Source organism: Eriocheir sinensis, chromosome 55 (genome assembly GCF_024679095.1).
Source record: "Eriocheir sinensis breed Jianghai 21 chromosome 55, ASM2467909v1, whole genome shotgun sequence".
Classification (NCBI taxonomy): Eukaryota; Metazoa; Arthropoda; class Malacostraca; order Decapoda; family Varunidae; genus Eriocheir; species Eriocheir sinensis.
In genome coordinates this window covers 6539907-6554974 of record NC_066563.1, presented here as the reverse complement: position 1 = coordinate 6554974, position 15068 = coordinate 6539907, and positions in this window count along the sequence as shown.

Genomic DNA, 15068 nt, shown 5'->3' with positions numbered 1-15068 from the left:
AAGATACTTACGTGTGTTGCTTGACAAATCACGGCATTAGCTAGAGTTTTCTTTACTTGGCAGGCTATTAATTTTGTTTTGTTAAGTTTAGTAAAGTGGAGTTAGGTTAGTTGTGTTTAGAAATAGTTAGGTAGGTATCAGGACACCTCTCCTCCCGAAATTGACCCCTCTTTCGGCCACCTCTTTGGATTCTTTTTAGGAGCAGCGAGTAGCGGGCTTTTTATTATATTATTGTTTCCTTTTTTTGTGCCCCTGAGCTGTCTCCTTTGTTGTCAAAAAAAAAAAAAAAGGCCGAAGTTAGTTCAGGTAAAGTTAGGTATGGTTTGGTTTGACTAGCTTTAGAGTGTTTTTTTTTTTATAGCCAAGGAAACACCTCAAGGGCATAAAAAGGAAACAATAATGAAGAAAAGCCTGCTAATCACTGCTCCTATTAAAAAAAAAAAGAGTTCAGAAGAGTCACCGTTGCCAGGTTATCGTACTCAGAGCATAGTATTTACCGGTTTCTGGCGCCTAACTATTGACAAGAGACAGCTGGATCCAACTCTCTTAACAATAACTATAAATGAGTTTCGGGACAGCTTTGGGATAGGAAGTCGGGAAACATAAGCGGCTGAGAACAACAATCTGGCAACGTTGAGAGGAGTGGCCGAAAGAGAGGTCAATTTCGGGAGGAGAGGTGTCCTGATACTCTCCTTATGTGCATGTGTAACAGTCTTAACAGGGGAGGTGAGTCACGTTACTTCTGATTAGGATAGGTTGGACTGGGTAAGGTGAATGTTAGGCCAGGTAACGTTAGGTATGACTAAGTTAAACTACATATAAGGGCGATTGCACGTGTATAAAAGTGTCTTAATCAACCATGACATAGAGAGGAAGTGACGAATTTTTGAGGCTTTTTGATATATGGGTCAAGGTTAGGCCAGGTAAAGGTAGGTCTGCTTAGGTAATGTCCAATTAGGCAAGTAAATTTAGCTGTCTTAATGAGCTCTAATAGGCTTGGATTGCCAGAGATAAATGAAGTGACGGATTCAAGGAAAGTTTTGATATTTAGGTCTCCTTCTTTCTCTATCTCCTCTCCCCCCTTCCTCTTCTCCTCCTCTCTCCCCTTCCTTCTTTCTCCTCACCTCTCACCCCCCCCTCTCCATCTACTCTCCTTTCTACTTCGATAACAGGTAAGAAAGTTGGGTGAGGTAGGGAGGAGTTAAAATACTACTGGGAGCTGTGATCTGTCTGTTTGTCTGTCTGTCTGTCTGTCTGTCTGTCTGTCTGTCTGTCTGTCTGTCTGTCTGTCTGTCTGTCTGTTTGTCTGTCTGTCTGTCTGATTTTCTCTCTCTTAGGTAAAGATAGGTGTGGGCGAGACATAGGTGAGGGCAGGTCTATCAAGGTGTCCTAATTAATTAACCATGACGAGCGTGAACTACGAAAGAGATAAAAGGAGTGACGAATTACTGGAACGCTTTGATGTTTAGGGCGAAAAAAAAAGAAAACATCAAATCGAGGAGAGGAAAAAAAATGTTGAACGAAGCTCTCTGGAACACTCACGTTTTTTTTTTTTCCAGCAGCAACGTGACATCTGCAATTACTGACCCGTTTTGAAAAATATGGCAGGTAATATTTCCGTTTTTATTTCGGGCGAGTTTAAAATGTTTCACGCTTCGCACCTCATTATGTGACCTCTAAATCTTTCACTGGAATATTTTTGTTTCTTTTTTTTTGGTGTGAGTGTTTCTGTATCTTTTTTTTCTTTCTCCTCGGCGTCTGTGAAAGGTATTAAATGCTCCCTTTGGTATATATAAATAAGCCTTGATCTGCTTTTTTTATATACTATTTTATTTAGCCTGTGTCTTCCACAATGTATTATTTATTTGGTCTTTATATTTATTGGTCTTTTTATTTTTTTCTCCTCGACGTCTGTGGAAGGTTTTGAATGCTCCCTTTGGTATATATGAGCCTTGAAATTCTTTTTTTTTACCTAAATCTTCCACTATGTATTATTTTTTTTGCCTCAGTATTTATGTATCTATTTTCTTTCATCTAGGCCTCTGGGAAAGGTATTAAACGCTCCCTTTGGTATATATATATAAGCTTTTATCTGCCTTTTTTTATATTTTTTCTTTTACCTAAATCTTCCACTATGTATATTTTTTTTGCCTCAGTATTTGTGTATTTTACTTCCTTTCTCGTTAGCGTGTCTGTAAGGTATTAAACGCTCCCTTGGGTATTCTAAAGCCTTGATCTTCTGTTTCTCTATTATTTTTATCTGTCGAGTATCTCTCAAGCGTGTTAAAGGCGATAGTAACGCTGAAACATTCTTGTATGCTTAGGACGCGACAATCCTCTTTGTTCCATACTCTCCTAGTCCCTTTTGGATAACCCTGCAATGCCTGGCTGGTTAACTGACTGAGTGGATGACTAACTCGCTCCCTCATTTATTAACTGAGTGACAGACTTAGAGAGTGACGGATTGGTTAACTGACTGACTGACTGTTGTAGGTCTAACTGAGAGGGTGATTGTTTGTTTAACTGACTGACTTACTGATTGACTGGCTGGCTGACTGAGTGGCTGGCTGATTTGCTACCTAACTGACTAACTAATTGAAAGAGTGACTGATTGCTTGATTGACTGACCGACTGATTAACCGATTAAATGACTGAGTGGTTGACTGAGGGGCTGCCTGACTGACTGATTGATTGACTGAGTGACTGACTGTTATGTTGTCTGACTAAATGAAAAGGTAACTGACTGACCGACTGACTGACTGACTGAGTGGTTGACTGACTGACTGACTAAATGACTGGACCAGGCATGAAGGCAGGAGCGAAAGGGGGCACTAGTAAAATCTCCCTGTCGAGTGGCCATTACAGTACTTCAAACCCGGGCCTGCACGCGTTGCTAGAGGCGGGAAGGAAGGGGAAGCCGCTATAATTTCCCGGACGAGTGAACTCCGCAGTTGTGCGTTCTAATTTCTGGTACTCGTGAAAACACAACAACGCGAGCACGGTGAGACATGATGAATACGCGAACGCCGGCGGGTGCTCGTGCGTGGCTTTTGACGTGTAGAGGACAGGGGAGCTTCGCAGGCGCCTCATTACACATTCATCAGTCAACAATGCAGCCTGTATTGAGTGGTACTTCCCTACACTCGCCCGCTGCTGATGGTTTAATGCTCGGAGTGTGAAGTTGATGGTGGGGGTCATGATAGTGTTGTTGTTGTTGTTGGTGGTTGGTTGTGGTAGTGGATTTTATATGGTGGTTATAGTGGAATTGGTGGTGGAGCTGGGTTGTTTTGGTATTGATAGTAATGGCGTTAGAGTGTGTTGGTTTTGGGTGGTAGTTGTGGTGGTGTTTGTTTTGGTGGTGGTGGTGATAGTGGTGGTGGTTTTGGGTGTTATTCTTCTGTCTGGTGTTTTTGGTGATACTGGTGACTGGTGGTTGTTTCTGGTAGTTGTGGTTGTGATGGTCGTTGTTTGTGCTTTGGATGATTATGTGATAGTAGTGTTGGGTAGTGGTAGAGGTGGTAGTGGTAGTGCTGAATAGTGGTAGGTGGTGGGGGTGGTGATAGTTATTGTTTTTTTTTGGTGAATGAACTCTCGTGGTGGTAGTTATGGTGATGGTGGTAGAAGTAGTTGTGGTAGTAGTTTTGGTGGTTATTTATTATTCCTTTAGTGGGGATGATTTCGTAGTGGTAGTGAAAAAGTAGTAGTAGTGGTGGTGGTGTTCGGTGGTGGTGGTGGTGGTAAAAATAGTGGTGGAAGTAGTTATGGTTGTTGTGGTTACTCCTTTAGTGTGGATGATTTCGTAGTGGTAGTGAAAGTAATAGTAGTGGTGATGTTGTGTGGTGGTGGTGGTGGTAGTAGTTATAGTAGGAGTGTTGTTGTTGTTGTTGTTGTTCTTGATGTTTTTGGTGGTAGTGATGGTGGTGGAGCTACACAGACACACCGGCCCCGCTTGGACTCCCCCGCCCGGACTGTCTCTATTTACAGTCCCCGGCGAACCAACGAACCCTGACAGCGAGTAAACTTTTCCGGGATTTTTTTGTCAAACTCTAATTTTTTATCCAACTCGGTAATTTTTCTGGTCAGACCGTGTATTTTTTTTTTTTTGGCCAGTGTTTATTTTTTGTCGAATTAAGTACTTTTGGGACGCGAGATTAGCATTAAGAGGACTGTTGTTTTTAGTTTAATTCGTTTTGATGTAATGTTGAAGTGTTGTAATGCTGAATGCAGATTTACTCACTCGTTTTATGTTGCAGCTCGTTAACGTGATCTCATTGGCGTGTTTTTTTGCTGCAATAATGACTGTGATGTTGAATATTCACGAGTACTGTTTGTTCAATTATTTCGTCCTTATTTATGAATCTTGTCTTCCTGAGAAATTTTAGGGTTGATATCTGATCCTTAAAATGTGGATTCGTTCTGTATAGGGGGACGGGATGTTGTGCTCCTTATTTGTTTTAGATCAAGGTGGAAGCCCGCACTGTGACTCTATTCCAAGTATTTTCTGCTCTGAGCACTCTCGTCTGGCAGCTTGCAGTTCTTCTCTCTGTCTATCATTCCTTCTTCATGTTTACCATTTATCTCTACCACTTTTTTTTCTTCTCCACTGATAGCTTTCTTTCATATTCTTTCAGCTTGCAGTTCTTCTCTCTGTCTATCATTCCTTCTTCATGTTTACCATTTATCTCTACCACTTTTTTTTTCTTCTCCACTGATAGCTTTCTTTCATATTCTTTCAGCTTGCAGTTCTTCTCTCTGTCTATCATTCCTTCTTCATGTTTACCATTTATCTCTACCACTTTTTTTTCTTCTCCACTGATAGCTTTCTTTCACATTCCCTTTCTTTATTATTCTTGTTCCCGTTATCTGCCTATCATTCCCTCTTTCATGCTGACCGTTCCTGCTACCACCCTCTTTTCCTTATTAATAGCTCTCTTTTATATTTTCCCTCCTTTTTTTCTCTTAGTACATATGTTGCATACGTCTATATTCATTAATGTTTATTCATATTTTTATACATATTTCCTTGTCCTTGTTCCCCTGTAGTATTTTTTCTCTTCCTTTTTTTATACTAGCATTTTTAGATTTGCCTTTATCCAACATCCTCACACGACATCGAGCTTCCAATAAAATCCATCCATTAATTATTTGTACCTCGTCTTCATATCCTTTCCTTTTTCTATGATTCCCTCTTCCATATTTTGCATTTTTTTTCTTACTATTTTCTTTCCTTTACTGACATCTTTTCTTACATATTCTCTCACTGATAATTTCTTGTTATTGCGTGCATGTTTATTTTTTCGTTTGTTATTCTCTTTATTTATATTTTCCATGTGTTATCTTCCTCTTATTTTCTCTTACCTTTCTCTTCATTTTATACTATCTTTTTTTTCTATGTCTGTTCTTACCACATGTTCACACAGCGTTGAGCCTTGAATATGATGTTTTCAGTATATCTCCGGGTGCTCGTTTGTGGTAAGCGTGCCTAGGCAACATCTGCAGGGATTTCTCTTAACTTAATTAACTCACTTCGTTTCAACATTCCTTGCGTAAAAGCCTTGTCGTCCCTGACCCGAGCGTTTCATCAGTTCTCTCGACACAAAGGACGAAGATAAAAAACGATAACTCACTCACAACGCCCTGACTTGCAGAACACGATCCTTCATACAGCACATAACACACATGCACAGATTCCGGATTCTTTGGGTACACACACACACACACACACACACACACACACACACACACACACACACACACACACACACACACACACACACACACACACGATTCATTTCATCCCCTCAATCCGGTTCGTTCGCCTCACCATCGACCTCCCAGAAAGGCTTCCGGACAAGTGCCGTTTCGAGCTCAGAGACTTTCCTTCCTTCGCCATTTCGTACCCTAAAGAAACTTCCCCTCAACCCCCCCCCCTCAACCCCCCTCCCTTTACCTCCTCCCCCATTCTCCTAAGATGTGTTGTGGTTCTCTTGCTGTGGAATATATTAGCAGTTAAGACCGGAGAGTGGAAGAAGCTAAAGGGAGGCTGGCAGTAAGGGTGGATATGTGTGTGTTATTTATGATTTTATCTGCAATGGAGGAAAAGATGGATTGGTGAATAGGGGGAAGATTTATGAGTTTGTTTGGTGTTTAGAGGCGTGTATGTGATTGTGTGTTTGTATGTGTTTGTGCAGCTTGAACCTCGATAACAAGATACGCCATCCAAACCTCATTCAGTGTCCCAAGCTTACCTGCCCCAAGCACAGGTGTGGGAGGGCAGGTGCAACATACGAGCCCACTCACCTGTTGGGATTTGGGGTACAAGAGTCTTCAGGTTGCGCAGAATTCAATTAACCTGGCCGAAGCACCTGGAAGTGTCCCTCTAATTGTGTCGGCCAGGTGAGCGGTTAAAGGGTTCAATACCTGGGAAATGGAGAATCACTTTAGTTAGGGAAGGATGGAAGGGTCGGGCTTGATGCAATAACAAGGGCTGGGAGTGCTGCTTCGGACGTTTCTGTGTAGTTAATGGACGCAATGTATCACCTGGATTTATCATTGCTCGTAAAACTGCGGCGCCACTTAATCATGAATGGCTCTTGTAGGATCTTACCCGACCACAGTTGTATATTGATGTGGTCTGTGTACGCGCCTTCCTGTAACTTGAAGAAGGAAAAGAAGGAGGAGAATGAGAAAGAGGAAGAGTACGCGCTTTTTTCTGTAACTTGAAGAAGGAAAAGAAGGAGCGAGAGAAGGAAAAGGAGGAGAATGATAAGGAGGAAGAGTAGGCGCTTCTTTCTGTAACTTGAAGAAGGAAAAGAAGGGGTGGGAGAAGGAAAAGGAGGAGAATGAGAAAGAGGAAGAGTACGCGCTTCTTTCTGTAACTTGAAGAAGGAAAAGAAGAAAGAAAAGGAAAGAGAAGAAGGAGTAGCAGTAGGAGAAAGAGGAGGCGCTTCTTTCTGTAACTTGAGGAAGGAAAAGGAGAAAGAAAAGGAAAGAGAAGAAGAAGAAGAAACAGGAAGGGGAAGCCGTAGGAGGAAGAGGAGGAAGAGAAAGAAAGGGTGTGTGTGTAAATGCATGCTCGTGAATTATACACAAACATGCACACACACACACACACACAAAGAAAAAAAGAAAAATGCATGCAGTCTTGATCGATTGTAGCTAGATCACAGCGCAACCCCCCCCCCCCCCCACACACACACAAACACACACACACACACCCCACCCCCTCACACACATAATCCATGGCCCCCTCCCTCTCCCCCCCTACATAGACACACCGGATGAATCACGAAACATGCATGGCTCTGGCTGCGCATATTTCGTTTTCATTTTAAGCGTAAACGCGATTACTGAGCGGCGTGGAAATGCTCGAGACTGGCAGGCCATTTGAGCTTTGTTTATTCGCAGCGGCTAGTCTACATAGAGCCTGTGTGCCCTCGCCAACACACGTCCACACCTCCCACCCACACGCCCGCCGCCCCTTCGCGCTTTCGTGCTGAGTAGTTTTGGCGCCCCAGCATAGCGTGACGCCAATATGCTGGTGTTAATGGGAGACAAGGGGGAGGGAAAGTGTATTGGAGCTGCGAGAAGGGGATTGAGGGAAGCCTGATGGGTGAGAGCGCTGGGTGGAGGGGCGTGTGATACCTGGGGGAAGTGAGGGATTAGGGAGTGTGGAGTTAGCTAGAGTGGAGTAGAGTGGAGTGAAGTATGAGTTGATAGGGAAACAGGAGTGATGGAAATACGTAGATTGACGAATATAGTGGACCTGGAATGAACTCAAAGGAAAAGTGTGATAGAGGAAGAGAAGAAGGATTAGGGAGTGAGAGGAGGGAAAGGGGAAGGTGAAGTGAGGATTAAGGAAAGCTTGATGGGTTTGGGATTTGGGTGAAGGGGAGTTTGATACGAAGGGGAGAGATGGATGAGGAATGATGTAGTTAGTAAGCGGTGGAGGGGGAAATGGAGTGGATATCATGAACGGAGAAGGGAGTGATAGAGAATGTGAAATTTGGAAAGAAGGATTAGGGATTTTGTGAGAGATAAATGGGACAAGAAAAACATATCGTGTAAGGAAAAGTGGAGTAAGAGAAGGATCTGAAATGAGGAAAGTAGTAAAGCATGTCAGCTATAAAGGAAAGATTTGAAGTATTTGGGGACTTAGTGAAGCAGGTATTGAAGCTATTAAATGAGTGAGAAAGATTGAGCGAGTGGAATTGTAGGTATTAAGTTTGAAAAAAAAAAAACAGAAATAGGAACACTTGAAACACTCGACCATTTACTATTTTTCTCCATTACTTATAATCAGACACTTTAAACTTTTCATGTACTTTCCTTTAATAATATATAGGCACTCAAACTATTTATTTTCTCCTTCACTTCTATATAAATATTTTGACTCTTCACTCGATTCTTCTCTAGTTTCATTCAGGCATCCACACTTTTCCTTCCTCCCCGATTTTTCTTGCATTTAGACACACAGACTTATCTCTTATATTCAGACACTCAAACTTCAAATTTTCATCGTTACTTATTTTAAAACACACACATTTAATTCTCCACTTACACTTACATACTAACATTCACACTTAACTTTTTCTTCACATTTACTTACATTCTCCTATTTTACTTCCATCCACGAACACTAACATACATTTTATTTTCCTCTTATACTTTTACACTAACATTCACACTTAACTTTTTCTTCACATTTACCTACATTTTCCTCTTTTACTTCCATCCACGTACACAAACATACTCACATTTTTTCTTCTTTTTCTCCTTATTTTTCAAGCTGGCGAAGGCGTGAAAGGCAAAGGGGGGTTGGATTCCCTTAAGAGTGCGCGTCTGGGTGTTCCGTGCTATTTATAGGGGAAAAATATAAGGTAAAGGAGAGGTAATTAGTGTGGAGGTTTTGTATGGGAGCGGATGGCCCTGACGTATATTACCTATTTCACTTTCATTATGTTGGCTGAACTGGTTATTATTATATTTTTCTCTCCTTCCTTTATTTTTTTTTCTCTCTCTTTCTTTCTGCGGTGGTATGTTTCTCTGGTTATGTTTATTTAATTTTATTCCTGCCATTTTTTTCCTCTATATTTTTCTCCTCTTTCTTTCCTTTATTCTTTCGCTTTCTCTCTCTCTCTCTTTCTTTCTTTCTGCTGTGATATGTTTTACTGGTTATGTTCATTTCTTTTTATTCCTGTCCTTTTTTTTTCCTTTATCCTTTTCTTTCCTCTGTTTTTCCCTTTTCCTCCATCGTTATCGTCTGTTATCTTACCGTTTCTCTCTTTCTCTTATCTCCCCTTCGACTCTCTTGTATTATTTCTTTCCTCTTTCCTTCCTTTATTCTTCCTTTCTCTCCCTGTCTCACTCTTCTGTTATTTGTTTCTCCTTTCACTCTTTCTTTTCTCGTCTCCAAAAAAATATTCCTGGTCTTTTTTTCATATTCTAATTTCTGTTCTTTTTTTATGTGTGAGTGTGTGTGTGTGTGTGTGTGTGTGTGTGTGTGTGTGTGTGTGTGTGTGTGTGTGTGTTCTCTTCATCATTATCGTTTGTTTTCTCTCTTCTCTTTCCTCTCATCTCTCCTTCCACTCTTTTGCATTGGTCTTATTCCGTCTTTCGCCTGTTAATTCTTCCTTCCACCCCTCTTCCTCTCTCTAAATCTTCCTTCCCCACACCATCCATCCCTACCATATGTCTTTTGCCTCGCCGTTCGTTTCCCCGCTCACCGCAGGCTCCCTTCTGTACCCTCGCTAAACCACGCATAAAATTTGTCTTCAGCACTGTTTCCACCTTCTTAACCTTCCTATCCCCTCCTCCCTTGTGATACCAGTTCCATGAAGTTACCGTTAAAATCAAGATGCATGTCTTCTACTGCGTCTTCTTCATTATCAACTGTGTAAAGGTGTCGGAAAGAGTGGAATTAGCATCTGTTTCCATCTTCTACTAATACTTCTTCCTAACCCCTTCCCTGTGATTCTAGTTTCCTGAGTTAAGCGTTAAATGAAGACGTATGCTTTCTACGATGTGTTTTTCATTATTGTGTAAATGTGTCGGAAAGGTCGGAATTAGCATTAAATTTGTCTTCAGCAATGTTTCTATCTTATATTACTCCTTCCTGTCTCCCTCTCCCATGATCCTAGTTTTCCTAAGTTACTGTTAAAATGAAGATGCATGTTTCCTTCAGTGTCTACTTCGTTATCAAATGCGTAAAGGTGTCGGAAAGTGCGAAATCAGTGGCTCTTGTGCGAAGTGTGTGCTCGCCGCGGAGACTTGCAAGGGAAACAAACAGAGCATTAGAAGATGGATGTTACGAGCGGAAGAGATGTCTGGCTTTGTGCGTGGGGGAGGGAGAGGGCAGTGTGTGTGTGTGTGTGTGTGTGTGTGTGTGTGTGTGTGTGTCCTGCATAAATTTTCCTTCCTGTATTTAATGGAGTCTTTTGTTTTCCGTGTCTTAAGCTACAAACCCAAAGGAAACATTTTACTCTTGCACGCGAGAAGAAAGATATCTTAGGTTGGTTTTCTCGGACGCTTCTGCCTCTCACATTAACTATTTCAAAAGGCCAAAACAGTGCTCAGTCGGGTTCTCATGAGTGTCTTTATAGGTTCAAGGTACAAAAGAAGGGTCAGACTACCAGGTGGGTCATTGAACTACCCTTGGAAATGCGTCCCAATCCTTCCCTTTTTTAGTGTGTGCGTGTGTGTGCCCAACCCCTCCTTATTTTCCCCTTTTCTTTCCTTCACTTTCTTTTCTCTCTCGTCCCATCTCTTCTCTTTCTTTATCTCCTCTCTTTCGTGTGTTTTTTTATTATATTTTCAGTGTGTGTGTATGTGTGTGTGTGTGTGTGTGTGTGTGTGTTTAACTCCTATGAAAGGCTTGTCAAATATGTGTCTTTTTGATTGCCGAAGTGTTTAAGAATATGGACTTTAAACCTTTATATTTTTTCCCTTTTTTTATATCTCCTGAATATCATATCCCTTGGTCTCTTTTTTTTCCCTTTTCGTTCCATACAACTTTTTTCCTCGTCAGTTTCCAGGACGCAGAAAATATCACATCCTTTTTTTCACCATTTTTTTTCCAAACTCTTCGTCCCTCAGTATTTTTAGGGTACACGACTTTTATTTTATCCACATTTTTTCCCCCTCCTCCTCCTCCTCAATTTCCTCCCATCGATCCACCAACACCACATAACCGATGGAGGGAAACTAAAAAAAGGAGTGATATGCGTAGCTACACTTTTTCCCCTTCTTCTTTTTCCTGATTTTCATCATAATCAAACTGCCTGTATTTATTTTCTTTTCGTAACTCTACTTTTTTGCAACTCTACATTTTCATAACTACTTGTTTGTAAGTCTACTTTTTTGTACCTCTACTTTTTCATAACTCTACTTCTCGTAACTCTACTTTTTCGTAACTTTACTTTTTTCCTTCCTTTCGTAACTCTACTTTTTCGTATTTCTACCTTTTCGTAACTACTTTTTTTCCCTTCTTTTCGTAACTCTACTTTTTCACAACTACTATTTCGTAATTCTCCTTGTTTCCCTTTTTTTCGTAACTCAAAATTTTCGAAGCTACTTTTCTTCGTATCATTATTTTTTTTTACATTATTTCGTAACTCTATTTTCTTCTCCTTTTTGTAGCTTTTCATCCTAATCAAATTACCTGAATTTTCTTTTCTTACTCTTCTGCCTCTCATCGATCCATCTATACCACATGATCCCCTAAGGCAATCTCAAGGCAAGCTTTTTATTCCTTTTCTTTTTCCTTCATCATCTTCTTAAGCCCTTCATCCATAGTTACTCCTTCATTCCTTCCATTCTCTCATCAGTAGCTTTCCTGACTAACTAATCGTCTCCTTCCTTATTTTTTCCCTATCATTATCATCTTTTTCTTATAGTTTACTTTTTCTTCAGGTTCGTATCAGGTTTATCCCAGTACTTTTTTTTTTACCTTGGAAGTTCATCTCATCCTTACTCCCTTACCTCCCATCAGCTTTATTTATTTTTTTCCGTTTTTTTTCTGTACAAGTTTTAATCAGTCTTTCCCCCTCCGTCGTATCACACTTTCCCCTCTACCTATTTTTTTTGTTGTCATCCCTACAGCTTCATATTATCGTAACTTTCCCTCTTTTTTTTCTTCCTTTTCATCGTGCACCCGTTGTCTTCTTTTTCCTCTTGTTCTTGTTCTCGTTCTTGTTCTTGTTCTTCTTCTTGTTCTTGTTGTTGTTCTTCTTCTTGTTCCTCTTGTTCTTGTTCTTTTTCTTTTTCTTCTTCTCTGTGGTCTTCTCTTAATAAATCTTCCTTCCCTTCTTCGTCATCATCATCATCATCATCATCATCCCCACAGCAGAGATGAAGGATCCTCTAATGACTAATTCAAGCTTGGGCATAATTAAGCTGTAAAGCCGAAATACTTCCCTTTACTAACTACTCCTCTTGTATATATTCAGTTTCCCTTCGATTTTTGTGTATTTTCTGCTTAATTTTAGATGATTTCAGTATTTTTTTGTTTTGTTTTTTCGTCTCCCTTCGGATGCCGTTCATGTCTACTGGTTAATCTCATTTGCTTTCAATTAATTCATTTCTCCCCTCCTTGTTTATATTTGCACTTAATCCTTTTTATACTTTTGTTGCTTCTCATTCAAGTTTTTTCCCCCTTTTCAGTTTTTTTACCTCATTTTTTTCTTTCGCCTCTTTCTGCATTTTTCTTTTTTTAGTCTATTTTTTTTTAATATTGTAATTCCCACCAACTCATATAACTTTTGTTTCATCCTCTTTACTCTTTTTTTCACTTTTCTGATTTCGCGTTTCTTCAATTACTCTATTTTTTCATTTTTTTCCGCCTGCTCTTTAGTATCTTTCCATCCCTCTTTTTATATCCCTTCTTCTTCCCCATTCATTTTGACTTCTTCATATTCCAAATGGTTCTGTTTATGTATGCGCAACTTTTAATACTTTACTCGTTTTCTATTCCACTTCTATTCATCTTCCACGTCTTCTTTTTCTTTCTCTCTCATCATATTTCCTCCAATGGTCTCTTTAGTCTTCCCTTTGTTTAACTTTTCTTCCTCCAAATCATTTTATATTTTACTATTTTTTCCGTATTTTTATAATCCACTTTCATCCTCGCACTTTCTATTTATTTCCTCGTTTTTCCTAAGCCTTTCCTTCTACCTGACTTTTCCTCCTTCAATACGTTTCAGATTTTACTATTTTTTCCATATATAATCCTCCTCCTCTACTTTCTTTCCATCCGTACTCCTCCTATTTCTTTCCTCGTTCTCCCAAAGCCTTCCATCTCGTCCTCACTTCTTAGGCCTCCCGAGTAAGTTAATTAAGCTTTTTTCTACCGAGGAGGCAATACGGGACACCTAGGAAGTCTGCCGAGGACGGATTAATCAACATTTTTTCCCCTAAGTCCTCAAAGATTAAGAGGTCAAGAAAGGGAAATTGGTAGAACGAGAGGAGAGGGATCGAATAGAAGGTGGATGAGATGGAGATGGAGGCGAAGGGGAAGTAGGTGAGATGTGCGTAGTGGGGGAAGAAAGGGATGGAATGAGGAAGTAATGAAGAGAGGGAGAGAGGAAAGAAGGGAAGGAGGTATAGGGAAGACGAGAAGTGCCTGGGTGGACATAAGCGAGGAGGATAAGGAAGGAGACGAAGACAAGAAGGGAAGAGGTAAGAATGGGAAGAAGAGGGAAGAAAAGGATGAAGAATAGAAGCAAAAATGTCGAGTAGAAAAACTGAAAGTGGAAGAACTGATTGAAGAAAAGGAGGAGGGAAACAAGGAAGGAAGTAAAGGATAGAAAGAAAGGAAGAAGGAAGACAGGTGGAGAGAGACGTAGAAAAAAAGTAGGAAGAAAGGGAGAAAGCGAAGGAGTCAAGGGGAGAAAGAAGGGATAAGGGAAGGATGTTGGAAGGGACGGGAGAAGGAGGAAGGGAGAGAGGGAGGAAAGGGAGGGAGAGGGAGGGAGGGGAGGACAGAAGTGAGTGGGTGGTGAGAAGGAAATGAGTCTAAAGGAGAGCAAAATTAGGTTATAGATTTGGAGAGAGAGAGAGAGAGAGAGAGAGAGAGAGAGAGAGAGAGAGAGGTGGCCAAATGGGTGACTAATTTATATTTAATTAAGATTTATTTACAGTTCAGTAATTTTAATAACTTTCGATTCCATTACCGTCATCATCATTACTGTTGTTGTTATTGTTTTTCTTCTGACCTCCTCCTCCTCCTCCTCCTCCTCGTCCTTTTTAAAACACCCCAAATAGTTACCGAAAAATTATATCCCTGGAGTATATTCGTTATAATTTTTCACCGTACATATTTTTTTTCTTTTCCTGGCTAACCTTATTTTTTCCTTGGAGTTTGAACACTTAAGAAAAGCACTTAAAAATACAAAAAAAGCTAGCAAAAAAATATCTCTTGGGCTTTTCGTCATTTTTTTCTGCCTGGATAACATTCCTTTTATTTTCCCGGGAAGTTTGTAACGCTTTAAGAAAAATAAAACAAAAAATCGTGTAAGGTTTGAACACTTTAGAGCAACAAGAAGGTAACGAAAAAAATGTATCGGGTGTGTTTTCGTGTTTTTTCTTCCTATATAACTATTTTTCTTTCTTCCGAGCTTCCATTTTTTTTTTCATATTTTTGACAAGTTTGTGACGTTAAAAAGAAAAAGAAAAGGAGTAACGAGCTACGAAAAATGTCTCCTTTTTATCTCCATATATAACTATTTTTTTCCTTCCTGGCTAGCACTTATTTTTTTTTCATATTTTCGACAAGTTTGTAACGCTAAAAAAATATAAAAAAATGAGTAAAGAGCTAACGAAAAATTTCCCACTTCTGTATTGTCGTTTTTTCTCCATATATTACTATTTTTTTTCCTTCCTGTCTAACAATAATTTTTTTCATTTTTTTCTTGAACTTTGAAACTCTAAAAAAAAAAATAACGTAAGGATTGAGCTCTTTAGAATAACAAAAAGCTAAGGAAAAATTTCTCATGTGTATTTTCTATTTCTAACTCCCTGGCTAACATTTTTTTTCTTTCATTTTTTTCGGTAAACTTTGTAACGCTAGAAAG